Genomic DNA, 17,618 nt, shown 5'->3' with positions numbered 1-17,618 from the left:
CTGTATTTAATAAGTGCATGGCTTAATGGTCAGAAAAACATCAAGAAAGTTTGTTTTTCTAAATATTAGAAATTGGAATTTGTGGTTTTTGCTGGGTTTTAGTCGGCAAGAAACTGGACCAAATGGCTCTTAGTCTTAAAGGTTGCAGACCCCTGGCTTAGGTGAAGTCCAGACCGAAAATGTAGGTACATTATAAAATCAATAAATCATTATCTGCCTTTTGCAAAGTCTTGAAAATTGGTTTCCAACAAAATCTCGGACTAAAACATAAAAGCAAACATGTTGCTACATCCTCAGCAGCAAAAACTTAAGTGAGCGCTTTTCTTTTATGATGAGTCTTTTGCATCAAAGCAGGACTTCATTCATTTCAGCTCAATGATTTTTATGGATACCTTTGTTTTTTTCTCCTAAAGCACCTCCTTATTGTTTTTACTTGTTTGAGGCCAATGAAACAACATCTCCCTCCAACCATTGAAACATGGATTTATTGGTCATCAAGAAACCCTTCCTTTATTTATTCGCTCCATTTATGGCAAAGCTTTCAGACAGATGCTTGTAAATACTTTAATGTTCGCTGGTAAACAGTTTTTCTGCCTAGAAAACTGCCAATGCATTCGTCTTAATGAATATGTAGATGATAAAGATATTAGTTAGCAGCATTTGGCTTGATATAAATCTGTTTAAAAGTTAATTTATGCATTATTTATTCCTGCACAGACTTTTGATTTGGTTTAATTTTTGCCAAATGAGCAATGCAATTAGATCACTTGTGGTGTTTAATTGTTTGCTTTGCATTTTACACTTAAAAAACACAAAAAAAGGATTTATGAGCGCCATCCAGAAAATAAATCTACCACTAATATAAATTTAACTAAATTATGATAAGTTTAACTACTGATAATGTTCTCTAAAACTATAAAACAAAGAAATGCTGCTGTTAGAAAAAGGATTTTTAAAAGAAAACCAGATTTTGGCTTTTTTGTGACTAAACTGAAATCACACGACAATAGTTTTTCATGCAAAAATAATTGGATTCTTGACAAAATTTCGGTCCTTCTTTGTTGGCTGCTAGACTTTGCATATGTCACCTTAAGCTGTGGTGAAAAGACACAAAATGCAGTTGTCTATTAGAGCTCCAAAGGTAACACCTGTGGGAACGCCAGGACGGACTGAACAAAGAAAGAGAAAAAGAAACATCTTCTGCACAATGTACTGCTAAAGAAGCTTGTTTTTAGTTTACATGGACAGGTTAGTCCTGTCTGAACAGAAAAGCAAATAAAAATAATGTTAAGGAGAATGATGGCAGCTTTTGAGGCAAAGTTTGGTAGAATACTGCCTCTTGATTCATTCATACCTCGTTTTGCCCCTAAATAATGTAAATATATCACAGTGTGTTGATTTAAAGAACACCAGAAAAAATAAATAATTGTTGAAAAAAAAAACACAGCTCACTGCAAAAACAGAATCTTAAGAAAGTAAAAGTCCTTTTCTCTGTCTTGCAAGAAAAAAAAAATTCAATTGCAAAATAATCTTAGTGTAAGAAAATTTAGTTTAAGATGTCTTTGTGAATAGAAGTTTTTTCTTAAAATAATAATTCTCAGTGAGACTTTTTTATTACCCCATTTGCATTATTTTTTAGCTTATTTAAAGAATTAAAAAAAATTCTTTGCTCATTTTTTTGAAGGTTGATTTTTGCAGTGCAGGTGCTCAATCCTAAAACTGTCAAGATGTGAACAATATCTAAAATAATTACAGTAAACACTGACTTGAAATTACATGTTTAGACAAATAAATAAAATACTCTTGAGTTTGTTCTCTGACCATTTAGGTCTAAAAAGATGAGTATGAGATGAATATGAATAATAAAGATAATTGTAATCCTTCAACAGAAAAGAAAAATCCCAAACTCCTATTCATAGAAATTCAGATTGTCTTTTTAGCTTGATCCCATTGAATTCTGATGCTTGAAGAGGTGTTGGGCTGTTTTTGCTTTAAGGAAAAAAAAAAGTTATTTTCTCCATTTCTGTTAGTGTTCCCTTTGAGCCAGAGATTTGGTCACCTTGCCTACAGCGAGGGTCGCTGCCATGTGGACCACTAGGAGAAGCAAAAAAAAAAAAAAAAAAAAAAAAAAAAAAAAAACAAAAATATCCTATTGAAGGTTGCAGAGATGGTGGGCTTTAGTCTTCCGTGGAAAACCCCTCCTTCAATCGTGCACACATACAAACAAAACCCAAAAACCTTGGCCTTTTTTTTAAAAACTGCTGCACACAAAAAAAAGCAGTCTTCTCCTTGGAAATAAATCAGCCGTTGTTTTCTTTTTGCTTCCGGTGACTTCGTCAGTGAAGAAAGTTAACCATGTTAATGCTTTCCAATCTCCCATCAGGAGAAAGCTCAAAGGGAAGCAGCTTTTCATTTCCTTCAGATGTTTTTACTCTGACTTCAAACTGTTTTTCTGCTCCAAAAGGCGTTCGGCTCAGCAGTTTGACAGGAGACCTCCAACAACGAGAAGGGCCATTAATCCCTACAGGCCACCCAAGGGTGGGCCGCTACAAGAGAGAACACACAAAACAAAAGACGGCATCACCGCAGTTTCTCTGTGAATGTGCACTTTAGAACATTAATACCCTTTAGAGCACGGGTGTCAAACTCATTTTCACTGAGGGCCACTTCAGCATAGTGGCTGTCCTCAAAGGGCCAGATATAACTTATACATGTAACTAAATGTAATGAAAAATAAATGTAACTACTACTTAATGTTAAATAACTCATTATTTATTTATTATAACTTTTTAAAGTGACAATTACAGTTGCAAAGAAAACATACGTTTGCTTGTTACTCTAGCATAAATCCTTTTAAATTTGATTCTGTCAGGTTAGGTTATATGGACAGTGTTTAAGTCCTAATGTACTGTAGCCAAATCCGATATTTCAAGTCTGATTACCCCTAGATATGAATAAATACACACCCATTTTTTATTTCCATTTTAAGAAATTAAAAACTTTTTTGTTCTCGCAGGCCAGATAAAATGACATGGAGGGCCACATTAAGTTTGACACGTGCTTTAGAGTCCCATGAAGCTAATAGAAAAGCTTGTTTGTTTGCCTTCTAAAATGAAACATTTGTAGACGTGATTTTTCTCTTTTTAAATGTCAACAAGTTCGCCTCGCTCTTCGCTCACCCAACACTGCAGATTGACCCCCAAGCCCTTTCCTTCATAACTGAGTCCTTGTAAAATACATGTTTTGTCATTTATGATGTTATGTTTTTTAATTCATTCAATTAAACTTTTGTCGCCCATGCTAGTGTTAACACATGTTTTTGCGTGAGCACGTCACCGTAAATGTGAAATGAAATCTTATTAAGTTTTTATTTTGAAAGCACAACGGAAGTTTTTATCTTGAAACCTTTTTCCGTTCCCTGGATTTTTGCCTCGAAATTGACGCGTAAACAGACTGGAAATAGAACTCGTGCGTAAAGCTGCATAGGGCTAGATGTGGAACGCAGACATGACGGAGGCGATGTAACCATTGCCTTAAGCCTGAAGTCTCAAATGCCCTACCTGGTGAGATATATAGTTGGATGAAGTGAGGTATCCCGACAAGGATCGCAAAACGCAGGATTCCCATTATTCTTTCTTTCATTTCTTCCCCCCACCCTTGTAATTCCTGGCCAATGCACAAAGAGATCTTCAGTCATGGGTTTGTGTACAAGCTTCGGATTGAAACATAAATGTCCGGGTGAAGTCAGTCTGAATGCAGAGCAAACTCAAGATTCAGGACTCAATCTGGAGCGAATTAAGTGGACTTGTTGTAGAGTCTAGACCAATGGACTTTTCCAGTATGAAAACACCCTAAGACACACCTGCACTCCTTGAAAGATGTGGCCACTCCTTACATGCACCTGTATGGCGGGTTAACCCATACAGGTGCTCAGGGTCTGAGAGGAGATTGACTGCATCTTAAGGAGAGTGCAGTTCTCTGACAACCACCTTAAGGGACTTTATGAAAATGGAACGTACCATTGCCGTGTGTGTAGTAAGTGCATCTTGAAGTCTTTGTTATGAAGTACAGGGATTCTGTCAAACGGTTCCCTGACGCCTCACTCTAGTCATTGCTAAGATGTGAGTACCGAGTCCCAATGGACTGCATGGACACAAAGGCTGCATGCACTAGGTGTGCAGGTGACACGTAAGTGTCCATAGGATGCTGGGAGGATGTCCACACAAACTACTCAGATCTAGGCCAACATGTGCATCCACATTTTTACTCAATGGGATTACCGTTTTATCTTCAATCTTAAGATGTTGCACGGACCACCTACGTGCCCTGTACAGATTTCCCAGTTCTGACTAAGCGATTAGCCTTACGGATACTTCACAATACATATACCATACAATGACAATGGTGCGCTCCATTCTTGAGATGCCCCTTGAGATGTACAAGCCACAAAAAACCTGAGCCTCAGGGGAACTGGAAGACACACCTGCACTACTCTTTGGATGCGGCCACTTCTCTCTACCACCCCCTACGGTCCCGGAGAATCCAAAAGCTCAAAACATTTTACAGGTACACTTGACTGAGGCTTTATTAGTAATTGGAAAGCAATGTTGTCCTAGTCAGTGGTCTTACCATTCTACTTGCATCCCTACTTTTTCTGTGTAATGTGGGGATTTTGCTGTTGTATCTGCAACCTTTCTAATCTTGTTGTTTCTTCAACTTTCTTTAAGGAAACATTTGTGGCATCATAAGATCCCTGTTTATTTTTGTCCAATTTGGACCAAACGATTGATATAATATCAGAAGAGAAACTTTCACGGTGACGCTACATAAAAATGACCACACCCAAAAAGGAAATGTACTTCATGAGGGTTTTTTTTGGCCGGAGATACTTGGCTTTCAGCGTTTTTCGCATTATTTTGAGACACAATCTGAAAAAAGACTCACCTGTTGACTTCTGTTCAGAAAACCGATGGGAGTTGAGGTCGCTGGCTGGTTTTGTGCCAAACTGGCTGACAGATGCTGTGGAGCTCACTTGGAGTATTTTTTTGTCTTCATTTAGTTTGTGTTCCTGTTCCTTAAGAGCTGTTTTTTTTGGCTCCAGATCTCAGCTGGCACTGAAAACACCAGTTACTAAGCAACGGACAGGCTGACAGGACAACGAAAAGGCGCTGGAAACCGTCTCGTCTCTGCAGTCCAACCAATTCAGCACAGCCGTGTTCCTTCTGTCCTCCTACCTCCACCTCTTCTGGGCCTCCTCATGCTCCTCCACCTCCCAATACTCTTCAGAAATAACACTCCGTGTCAACATCAAGTCCCACGAAGTTGTTTAGATGAAATTCTTACAATCTGTTTGTTTTAGAAAAACGGGGAACACATAGTAAAAAAAACAGAACAAGTTTGTCTTCCCATGAGAGACAGTAACCCTAACGTGCTGCCCGACAGGCGCATGACGGCATGACGAAATCCCTGCCCGCCTCTCAGGTTCTTACATTCTCTTCATGTTCTGGCTGCACTGCTGCAGATTCCTGCAGTGCTGCTGTCAGAGAGCTGCAGAGCTGAGGGATTTCTTCAACCTTCACGAGGTCTGAGCAAAAAACGCAACTGCTTACTGGTGTTTTATCACTCTGCTAATGCCACACGTGTTCAGGCAAACGATTCCCCCAATTTTGGCCCTATGGGAATCTGGGGAAAGAGACCATTTTTTAGCAATACATTTCAAAAAGTTTGTTTATTTGAAGGTGGATTGAGTAAGATTGGGTTTCAGTTGCTGTTTTGCTCAGATGTGCTGCCTGCCGGGCAGACTGAGACTTCTATCAGACGTAAAGCAACACACACACAAAGTGCACGTTTCCTTTTTGTGTCAACATCCTACAGTGTGTAGTGGTGTGCAGGAGATGGATGAAGCATGTTGGTCATGTGACCCCTCACTGGTTGGTTTCAGGCATTGACTGTATCTGAGAACTGGACCGAGTGAGTATCACATCAACCAGAGAAAACTGTTTTCTTCCTGCTCAAACGAGATGAAGTCAATTCAGTTGCCTTATCTTTTCGCAGTATGGATGTTGCCATGTTGGAGTCAGACGTCATCAGCAAGCAGCGACAGGTCCCTAACTGCAGTTTATTTCTCTATAGAAGTCTATGGGAGTTTGGCTTCTAGCAACCAGCGGGTCCTTCCTGTTTGGAGTCACTTAGTCCATTTCTCATATACAGTCAATGGTTTCCGACTGAGCTGAAACCATGGTCATCACCTGACCAAAAAGGCAAAACTAACCTGACAGTGATTGAAAAAAAATAAAATAAATTAACACTTAGTGGGGTCATGCTGAACCACCTGTCAATCATTTGACCACAGGTCTGTGTCTGAGCAGTTCTAGGGCAGAAATACCAAATATTTGAGGTTCATTAGGGTTCAGTTATATTCATCACCGATACTTAACGAGGTGAAAACAAGTTTGTAGAGCTTGTCAAGTTTTAGACAATTACATGAATATAATAGTCTATAGCTGTGTAATAAGCTACCTGGTGATTTTCTTGGGAAACTGATATTGATTTTCTTTTTAAATGTACTTCAGTCTGGAAGTTATGAGGCTAATATTTTAGATTTAAGTTGTTTTTCAATAACAAAACTAGTTACTTGCTAACCAAGTTTGCAGAAAGTTTGACCATAAAGGACAATAACTTTGGGTCCATCTGTCAACTTGCAAACTGAACAGTACATAGCCATTTCCATGGTTACTGATGAACCCCATGAGATTCATCAGCAGCTCCGGGAAAGTGCAGAAAAGTCAAACGTGGCAACTTTTAACATGTGAAATTAATTTGATATTTTGAAGCGAATGCTAAAACAAATATTAACTTCTTGTTCAAATGACGAAACAGTTGCTCTAAGTGTTCTAGTTGGGGTCACAAACCCAAACTTCAAGTGGGTTTGGAAGAAAACATGTTTAAGAATAAATGAGAAGTGGAAAGCGGAGAAGGAAACGTGCACTTGTGCTTTTTGCTTTAGGTTATCTGTGTGATAGTTGCCTCAGTTTAACAGTTAATTAGTCAGGGTTGCTGCCTCTCAAGCTGCCTGTCAGGAAATTCGGTAATCGAAGGTGTCCTTCTCCATGTAGTCTGTCCAGGTGGAGGACGGCATGCTGCGATACGGGTCCAGAAGGATCCGGAAACAGCGAACGATCAGAAGGCCCAGGAAAATGAAGAGGATGAGGACGAAGACGAAAGCCGCCCTCTGCTCAACCGTGAGAAAAGGAGCGGTCGCTGAGGACGAAGAGGAGGAGGAGAGGTCCGACTCGGAAACGGAGAAGGTGCTGCTGTAGAGGTCATCAGCCATCGTCATCCACAGGCCAGCATCACCCTCAGCAGAAGATCGCTGCGTTCCAGAAGAACGATCTACACAGAGAAGAAGAGGGAAACAAGCTCAAACAAAGGATGTTATTTGATAGAAAAACTATAAAATAAATATTTGTCAGTTAAGTAATCAATAAATCAAAGAACCAAATAACTAAAATGACATTTACAACCATAAGAATTCACGATAATTCATTCATAATTTTTGCAATCCGAACATTGCATTTTTTTTCTTTTACTACCGGTAATTCATAAAATGCTTTGTTCTGATGGAGCTGACATTTAACTGTGGGATATTTAGGAGCGAGGAAATGTCACGACTGGATTTGTTGCACAGGTAGCGTCCTATGACAGTTTCACGCTGGAAACTGCGGCCCATTCTTTCACAAATGTTTGTAAAAACAGTCTGCATGCCTGAGGGTTTGATTTTAGACACGTGTGGCCAGACCAGGTGATTGGGACACCTGATTCTGATCATGGGTGAGCCAATACTTTTGGGAATATAGTTTAATTTGAGTCAATAGTGATTTCCTAAAATGATCGACCACACCTTAGTTGACCTTAAAAGGTAGAAGAGTGAGGTTTCAGTAAACTCACTTTAATGCTGCAGACACAGCCTTGCACTGAAAGGTGTAGAACCATAAGGAGGTTGTAGGATCTTTTATTCTTCTGGTTTGATATAAAATCCTATAAAACATCCCTGTTGATGCAACACGCAGCTGAGGGTCTGATCAGTTCGGATGAGAAAAGCACAGGGCGTTTCTGGAAAATGTGCTTAGTCAGCACTTTTAAACTCCCTCATCGTTAATATTTCACCAGCAGACTTCATTTTTATTCAGTTCACCTTCACTTTCTGAACTTCTGCTGGAGTGAAAAGAAGGAAGAAAGAGTTGTGAAACGCAGCGGGAATGTCTCAGTGTTTTTTTTTTCTTATCTGCTGGTTATTTATTTACTCTTGTATTTGGTTCTGATTAACGGCGATGTCGCAGTGAGCTCTTAACTGCTGAACTTCCTGCTTCTGAAAAGGCCCTCAAAGACGTCATTAGATTGGAGGACACAAATCCAGAAATCTGCCATCACAGCAAACCTGATCAAACCCTTTAACATTCCTCCAAGATCAAGGAAATGTAAATTTAAAAAAGCATTTTTAAAGGTGTTTGAATGTATTTGAGGTCAGATCTGGCGAGCAGAGCTACCTACTGTCTTCTCTCTGTTCCAAAGCAGCAATAAAAAAATGAAATGAAAATAGTTTGACCGTCAAAAACAACTCATTGCTCCTCTTTAGCTGCATTAAAAAACTGCTTTAAAAGTTTCCATACCAAGCACAAAACGGGCAGAAAACATCATATTTGATGTATTTCTTATTGTTTTGCTTCAGAACTGCAGTTTTTGTGTGTGATAACAAGTTTAGGGTGGACTCAAATATTTAGAATACAGCTGGCACATTAATATTTTTTCTGACTGATTCTATTGGAAATCTTTCCTCCGACTGATGTTGGAAGTCACAGAGGAGCTCAAACAGAACTTCTTCTGACTCAGCTGAATCAAAAACATCAAAAGATGGTTCTTATTGACTCTTGCTGAATCAGAGTTTGCTCACAGATTCAACCCACACTTTGGATATTTTAGAAATTCTGCAAATTTCTGCTGAATAAACAGCGTGTTCAAACAAATAAAAGCTAAAAAAACATATTTAAACCATTAAGGACCTTTTAGAAAGTCTTTCGTGAGTAAAACTGTACATTTTTGATGCCTTCAAATCCAACAGGATTGCATCAATCATCACCAGTTTGTTCAAATTTGAATTTCTTTCTTTAACATTACACTGACAAAAACTATTTTCTTTTTTTTTTTTAGAAGCCACACAAGCTGATAACTCCCAGTGTGACTGCCTGAGGTGGAAAAAAACAAAGACAAAGCACTGTGGAAAATGCAGAACGTGTTGGCTTGGAGAGCAGGTGGAGGCGTGAGCGTGGGCAGGCGAGGAGAACGGCGTCTGTGTAGGAAAAAAAGGCTGAAAAGCTTTTGCAGAAGTGTGGGCAAATGTTTTTCACTTGGTTTAGTTGTTTTCTTTAAATCACATTTCTTATGTGATCTATGTGACACTTCATTTTTTTCTGGTAAAAAATTAGGAAGCAGATGTTTTTAAATGATGAACAAATAGAGAGGTTCTTTAATTTTTTACATTTGCTGTAAAAAAAATTATTAATATTTTTTTGATGTGGCGTAGAGAAGTGATAATGTCCTCCCAAACATTAGAGAGGGGAAGACACAGGCGGCGGCAACAACAGACACTATTCTGGAGAGGAAATAACATAACAATAACCTCTTAATCCAATGTCAGTCATGTTCTGGTGGCCAATGGGCTCAAAGCCCCGCCCCCATGTAAAATTAGGATCAACACCTGTTGTTCACCTTTCTGCACATCCCTTCAGGTGTCACCACAGCGAAACAGCTTTCAGTATTTCGCACAGGTTGGCACTATTTCGGACAGTATTTTATGCCGGATGCCTTTCTTCTGTAATTTTTCCGGGCTGGGGACCGGCACAGGGAGACCTAAACTTGGGGGCCCCTTGTGGCTACATAGTTAGGCAGTAGGGCAGAGGGCCCTGGATAAGGGCCCATAATGGATAAAGCTCATTGCTCCCCCTGGGAATCGAACCCTGATTTCCTGCGTGACAGTCCTGCACTTGACCAACTATCCAGCTGCAAAATTCATATCTACTCCGAAATAAAAAAAAATCCAAATAAAAGCTGTAAACTGAGGACTGAAAGTGAACACAGATGAGAGGAAGGAAAAAGCAAAAATGTAAAACACAATACAGCAGCTGTTACATACCCTTTTATTTTTTTTACATTTGGTGTAAATGCAAGTTTTAATTCAACTTTAAAAATAATAATCATTATGTTTCTTGCCAAAGTGAAACTAATTTTCATCAAATTTGCCATTTTTTATTTATTTTTGTAATATTTCCTTCAAGTTTACAAGGTATAAATTCAGGTTTGAACCTACTTTCACACTTCTCTTTTTTCATATTTGAATCTATCTTTTTTAAACGTAATATGTTGTTTTTCATTCATTTTAAGCTGATCCTGACCCCCCACGTCTAACACTAACCAGTGTTTTATGGGAAGAACTAAGAACATTTCGAACTTCCTGGTTTCCGTTAAGTTTGGGATTTAAGGTGAGGGCATCAAAAGGTTAAAAAGTTTTGGGAAAAGGTACATAAACATTTGCAGAACAAAATTCAGGCTAGCTAACTGGTGCCTACCTGCTCTGAAACATATTTTTGATAAGAAACTCAAACTTTATATTTCGAAAAAAATTTTTTATAACCCTCAAAGCTGCTCTGCTCATATTCTTCAGTCTGGCAGTTTTTCTGGCTCTTTTTATTGAATAAAATCAGGATTTCCTGTTTTGAAAACCTCTAAATTCAGTTTCTTCATGACATTTCTTCAAGAAGAGAAAATTCTTTGAACCAAACAAGAAAGGAAAATTGAATTGTGGATTAGTGCTTTGGTCCTGGCAAGTCCCCTCTGCATAACAACAGTCAGATGACTCATCAAATATGGAAAAAGGATGTAATAATATGTTTTCTCATCCACTCATGGATTCTCAAAGCTGCAGTTTTCTTTTCCATCAGCTCTGATATTAATGCTGTGTAAGTACTATTCAGAGATCAACACAACACAGTCATATAATGTGTAAAAAGTAGAAAGTATGAAAAAAAAGTGAGGATGCAGAAAGGAAGACGCGTTCTCAGATGAAGTTACAGCTCTTTTGTGTTTGGAGGCCAACACTTTTACAGACATAAAAGTGGTTGTTTTTTTAAGGAGATTGCCTTGAAAAGCAATATAACCAAGGAAATAGATTTTCCGGAATTCCACAGAGAAAAGTGGTCACATTTTATTTTATTTTATTTTATTTAGGGCAGGAAAAAACTAAATGGTGCCATTCAGGGATCTAATGCTAAACTCACTCACTTGTTTTCTAACAAATACATGATCCGTCAAAAATCTTTTGTGGCTTCATTATTTTATTTTGCAAAATTGAGACACAGCTTAGCAGGATAAAGAACATTGAATAAAAGTCTGGATTATTCCATCAATTTACTGCTTGACTGTTTCTGTAAAGTAACGAGGTGTGCTCTGGGTTGTGTGTGTGTGTGTGTGTGTGTGTGTGTGTGTGTGTGTGTGCAGCTTTCATGCAAGAGAAATTTCAATTAAGGAGATGATGTAGTTCCCCAGAGCCTCCAGTATGGATTTGACAGCGGAGAGATGATGGGGCTTTATTTATTCCAAAGGTTTACAACTCATCTGCCTCTCGCCACACACCTCCAAGCAGTGTCACAGCCTCGCAGTGGAATTCATTTGAGGTTCGTTTTGTGGAGAACAAGAAGTCTGAATTCATATGGGCCACATGATTAGGGAAAATGAAAAATAAAAAAATCCTAAAGAGACCTTCACTTAATCTCACTAAAGTTGTAGTTGCACCTGTATAGTAAGGGGGGGTTGACCTGTTCGGCTGCTGCTGGTTTTTGGGTGATCCTGCTCCTGCCTTGCAATCAGCCTCATGCCTGACACCTGTGCAGTTGCCTCTACAATGTTCAGCTCACCACCACCTCTCTGCCAGAACATCAGTCATTGGTCAGCTCTCCTGACTCTGCTCCGTCTGTTCCAGCTCTGCCTTCTGAACCTCCTCCTGCTCCTTTACCACTGGAAACCTGGGATCTACCCTGAGACATTCTCGACTATAACAGATCACCCCGCCTCTGAAGGACTCCATTCCTCCTCTCTCACTGTGTAGAAGTGCCTCAGTGCTGCCCCTTCATGGTTTCCTGTCAAGTGCCACGCCCTTCTAAAACAAAGCCTGGCTTCTTCCTGAGTTCTGTGCATCTTGGGGTTCAAATGCCGTCCTTCCAAAAACCCAACATCTTCGGCATGTGGAGCGTCGCAGACTCGAGTGGTCGCATCTTAAGAGGAGCACAGGTGTGTCTTGTGAGGGATGCCATAAAAATGGAACGTACCATTTTTGCGGCTGTAGTGAGTGAATCGTGAGATATTTGTTTACAGAAGCTCAGATAATACTTTTTCCACCGTGAGAGGGTGATAAGACCAAGTATAGGTGTTGAAAAGATAAACTTTTTTACATTGATCTAACTTAATTATTTGCTTCAGTTAAGATAAATCTTTTTTTTTAGTTCAGTCACCTTAAAAATAACACGTAGTTATCAGACAGTTATTTTATTTTCATTTAAATTAATTCAATTAAGTAGGTGTAACTTTGGTGCTGCTGTTAGATCGGCACCGCAAGGAATTGTGGGATACCATTCCCTTTGCCTGTCTGGACGGAATTGGGTACAAGTGTAGGTTTTTGTCTGAATATATTTAGTTGTAGCTGTTTTACTGTGTTTTGCCTTGTTATTTGTCCTGTTATGTTTAATTCTTTCTGCACCATGAGTGAGAGGGATGGCGAGGATGATGATTTTTTTTTAACACACGTTTTGCTTCATGTTGAAAATCCACATTAATCATTCATTTTCATGTTGTAAAAATGAGAATATCTGCAGCCTCAAACTTAAACACGAGAGTTCAAGAAGTACAATGAATTAAGATGGAAAATCGTTTAATTGAATTGAAGTAAAATGACATTTAGTTCGATAAATATGTACATTTGAGTTGTATAAACAATTATTGAGTTGGATAAGCGTAAGAAATTAGGTTGAATGAATTTAACTCAATTACTTGTTACCAACTGAAGTAATTAATTTAAGTTGGATAAGTTTTATATATGCGTCACAATGAAAATAAGATAGAAATTTGTGCGTTTACTTTGTCCGTTCTTTTTCTCCAAGCAGAAACTCTTTCTTTTGCTGATGATGCAGCCGTATTACTTTTTTGATGGACGTATAATCTTCACACACCGTTATTAAAATCTCCGACTCCACCTCAATGAAGTATAGCTCTCTCTTTTTGTCTCCCTGCGTTTCCATGGTGACTCAGGAAATCTGCGATCCATTGAGAATGTCTTTATGTACTTGCTGTGCACGTGCATTAACCCAGGGTTACCAAGTCCAGCGTAATTACGCCAACTCATATCCGGTCTTTTGGAACCGACACATCCAGAGTAAGCAAGTTCAGCCAGAGTTCAGGGTTAAAGTCAGGGTAGTTTGAACATGCTTTCTGGAAAACCTCCTGCAGTCCCAGATTTGTTATTTTCTGTTTGTTAGAATAAGTTCATTGCTGAAACTGAAGTCATCTTGTCCTTTAGACTTGAACACAACGTATAGAGGAATGAGGGAGATGTTAACAGGCTTATTCAAGGCAGAACATGACTGTTACTAAGGCACATGTGGCATTCAAAGACCATTTAAAAACAAAAAACAAAAGGAATAGTCAGCACTCAAAACAAGGAAATGAACTCTTTAGACAAAACAAGTATGATTATTGGTCACTGAAAGTAACAGTTGCCACAAAGACAAAATAAGAATAGAAATAATCAGTTCTGTCGCTTTTTTGTAAAACCTTTGATGTGACACCTTCATGCAAACTGCATCCTGCTTGATTTTTAGACATGAGCAGTAACATTGAAAGATCAGAAAAAATTAAACCAAAGGTGACAAAATAAAAGCTAAAACCATAAAAATACATTAAAAATAAATGATATTCTCATTCTTACAAAAGTTTTTGCTTTTTTTAATTTTATGATTTTGATCATCAAACGCCATTTTATAATTGTAAAAGACAACCTGGGTAAAATGCAAAATGCACGACATGGAGTAATAACCTTGTCTAAACATGGATTGAGTTTTGTACTTTTGAAATTTTGGATATTTATTTTTCTTTTTGCACAAAACCTGGTGTTTACGCAAATGTGGCTGCTGTTGCTGCACCTTATTTTGTAATTTTATAACAAAAAAGTGTTCACAAGATTCACAAGGCAGCTGCCATATTTTCCACTCTCTGTCTCTCATTTACCAGCTGCGATTTCTCAGAGAAACTCAGAGTTGAAGCCTAAAAATTGTAGTATTTGCTGTAAAATGTATATTTCTCTTTAGCTCTGCAGCATCTGTGCGGAATGTGTTGCTTTCTGTAGCTCCGCTGAGAAATGAGGGAAGTGCAGAGCTGAGTGTGGGATCCAAACGCAGGACTCCAGGGGGGGTAGAAGGCAGATGGCGAGGCAGAAACGATTTTAAAATTAGAAAAAAGAAGCTAAATTAAACCTGGGACAGCACATGGCAGAGGATCCAGAAAAAAATGCTAGAAAAACAATCTCAAAAGGAAACCTGGAAGAATCATTGGCAAAATGGAAAGAAAAAATATAAGTTCAGAAGGTGAATCAAGAAAAACTTTTGGCGTCATAAACCAAAAAGCAATTAGACTAACAAAGATGACAACTGGAGAAGGTTTTGTTAGATTAGCAGATTTCTGGAAAATGTTTTCGACCAAAGTTTCAGAAAGAAAATAATAATTGTTTTTCAAATTTGATGACAAATCAAATCATTTGATGAGAAATTAAGTACAAAACAACACAGAACAAACAAAACAAATGTGGGGGGGATCTGCATGATGATCTATCAAGAATTAATGAGAACAAGCACTAAAAACCATTAGAAAAGCATAAGTACCCCCCCCCCCCCCCCCAAAAGGAGGGAGCTGTAGGTAGGCAAGGGGGGTAGCTGCCCCCTCCCAAATTTTTGAGTCAGTGTCATTATTGACAAAGATTAAGATATTATTAATAGAAACTTCTTTAAACGTTAGATCTGCTGTTTTAATACGAACAACAGCAAAAATAATTAAAGTGTTTGAAATCTGTACTTTTCATTCTTTCATTTTCAATGGCCTTCCACTCTACTGTTCTCAATTGACACCCTTCCATTAAAAAAACAAAAACAAAACGCCCCTCTCACTCTCTGCGGGTGGTTTCTCCTCCAAGCTCGGGTCCTCTACCAGAGGCCTGGGAGCTTGAGGCTCCTGCAGTATCTTAGCTGTTCCTGGCACTGCGCTTTTCTGGTCTGAGGTCTTTCCAGGTATCTGTTGTAGCCACTCCTCCAGCTTGGGGGTTACTGCCCCGAGTGCTCCAATTACCACAGGCACCACTGTCACCTTCACTTTCCATGCTTTCTCCAGTTCTTCTCTGAGTCCCTGATATTTCTCCAGTTTCTCATGTTCCTTCTTCCTGATGTTCCCATCGCTTGGTACTGCCACATCCACCACAACGGCTTTCCTCTGTCCTTTATCCACCACTACAATGTCTGGTTGGTTCTCCATTACCATCCTATCAGTCTGGATCTGGAAGTCCCACAGGATCTTTGCCCTCTCATTCTCTACTACCTTCAGAGGTGTTTCCCATTTTGACCTTGGGGTTTCCAGTCCATATTCTGCACACATGTTCCTGTATATTATTCCAGCCACTTGATTGTGGCGCTCCATGTATGCTTTCCCTGCCAGCATCTTACACCCTGCAGTTATGTGCTGGATTGTTTCAGGCGCCTCTTTGCACAGCCTACACCTTGGGTCTTCTCTGGTGTGGTAGATCTGAGCCTCTATCGCTATGGTGGTTGCGCACACTCACTGCGTACGTGTGAGACTGTTGTACGGTGTCCTTACACTGCACTCTCTAGTCTATATTAAGCTGCGAGCATTGAACCCTTACTGACCGGGCACAAATGCTGCATGCACAGCAGTGTGCATGTGATTCGTAAGATAACAAGTAGGTCTAATGTCCTTATTTGTAGCAATTAGGCCTCATGCAAGGAGAATGCACTATTCACGTAAACAAGCCCCTTGTGCAGTGCACAGGGTTCAGAGGGGTTAACAAAAATGGAAAAATTCGTTGACTTGCCTGTGTGTCACCTACTTCACCGTTACATGTTGGGTTCAACATGACCTGTCACCCGCAGCATGCCTGTTGAAAAAAACGTGCATGAACATTTTCACTCACAGGTTCACTAAGCAGTCTATGGCCTTGATATTTTGGGCAAAGTCCACTTTTAAAAACAGGAAAACGCACGCACAGAAACTACCTCACGGTAATCTTTTAAAGTAAGTTTTCTGTTCTGAAACTGATTCAAGTTTTTCAGGAAAAGGCAAAAAAACAAAACAAAGATGAAAGTATTTTATCAGAAGATAAATCCCCTCATAACTTTAGTTTTAATGCAGGGAGCCGCAACAAAGAAAAATATAATTTAAGATTCTTTTCTTCTTGTGGGAGATTCCCTCTTAATTAGTGCAAAAACAATATTTGCACTTCTTTTCTTCCGTAGGATCAAATTCAAAAACAAATAACTTCTTCTTTCTCTTTCGGCTTTTCCCATCAGGGGTCGCCACAGCGAATCATCCTTTTCCACCTCACTCTATCATGAACATCTTCTACCCTAACATTAGCCAACTTCATGTCCTCTGTCAAGACATCCATGTATCTCCTCTTTGGCCGTCCTCTTGCCCTCCTGCCAGGCAGCTCCATCTCCAACATCCTTCTACCAATATATCCACTATCCCTCCTCTGAACATGTCCAAACCATCTCAGTCTGGCTTCTCTGACTTTGTCGCTAACACAGGCAACATGAGCCGTCCCTCTGATGTACTCGTTCCTTATCCTGTCTAACCTGGTCACTCCTAAGGAGAACCTCAACATCTTCATCTCCGCTACCTCCATCCCAGCCTCTTGTCTCTGTCTCACTGCTACCGTCTCTAACCCATAGAGCAGAGCTGGTCTCACCACTGTCTTGTACACCTTTCCTTTGAGTCTTGCTGACACTCTTCTGTCACACAACACTCCTGACACTTTCCTCCACCCGCTCCAACCTGCCTGCACTCGCCTCTTCACCTCTTTTCCACACTCCCCATCACACTGAACTGTTGACCCCAAGTACTTAAACTCCTGCACCTTCTTCACCTCAGCCCCCTGTAACCTAACGCTTCTACCTTGATCCCTCTCGTTCAGACACATGTATTCTGTCTTACTACGACTGACCTTCATGCCTCTTCTTTCCAGAGCAAACCTCCACCTCTCTAGCTGTTCCTCCACCTGCTCTCTACTCTCACTGCAAATTACGATGTCATCCGCAAACATCATTGTCCAGGGAGATTCCTGTCTTACCTCGTCTGTCAGCCTGTCCATCAGCATAGCAAACAAAAAAGGACTCAAAGCTGATCCTTGGTGTAGTCCCACCTCCACCTTGAACTCCTCTGTCTGACCTACAGCACATCTCACCACCGTCATACTTCTCTCATACATGTCCTGAACTACTCTGACATACTTCTCT

At 39.6% G+C, this 17,618-nt stretch overlaps 2 long non-coding RNA genes across 4 annotated transcripts in view; one reads left to right on the top strand and one right to left on the bottom strand.

Moving 5' to 3' along the window:
* Positions 1–551: 551 nt before the first annotated feature.
* The window catches only part of LOC110015861, a 36,150-nt gene continuing 19,083 nt past the window's right edge, over positions 552–17,618 (bottom strand). For both annotated transcript variants that reach the window (XR_002291120.2, XR_002291119.2), the window contains 2 exons: positions 4,945–7,392; positions 552–2,546 (listed from right to left, as the gene is read on the bottom strand). This is a non-coding gene — a long non-coding RNA (uncharacterized LOC110015861). The remainder of the gene's footprint in view (positions 2,547–4,944; positions 7,393–17,618) is intronic.
* LOC110015859 overlaps positions 10,725–17,618 on the top strand; it is a 31,855-nt gene continuing 24,961 nt past the window's right edge. Inside the window, exons 1-2 of one of the 2 annotated variants that reach the window (XR_002874171.1) lie at positions 10,725–11,726; positions 12,032–12,339. This is a non-coding gene — a long non-coding RNA (uncharacterized LOC110015859). The other variant, XR_002291117.2, reaches the window with a different exon arrangement.

The sequence above is a fragment of the Oryzias latipes genome, chromosome 11 (assembly GCF_002234675.1).
Source record: "Oryzias latipes chromosome 11, ASM223467v1".
Taxonomy (NCBI): domain Eukaryota; kingdom Metazoa; phylum Chordata; class Actinopteri; order Beloniformes; family Adrianichthyidae; genus Oryzias; species Oryzias latipes.
The sequence above is the reverse complement of the archived record's forward strand: the minus strand, read 5'-3'. Positions and strand labels throughout refer to the sequence as shown.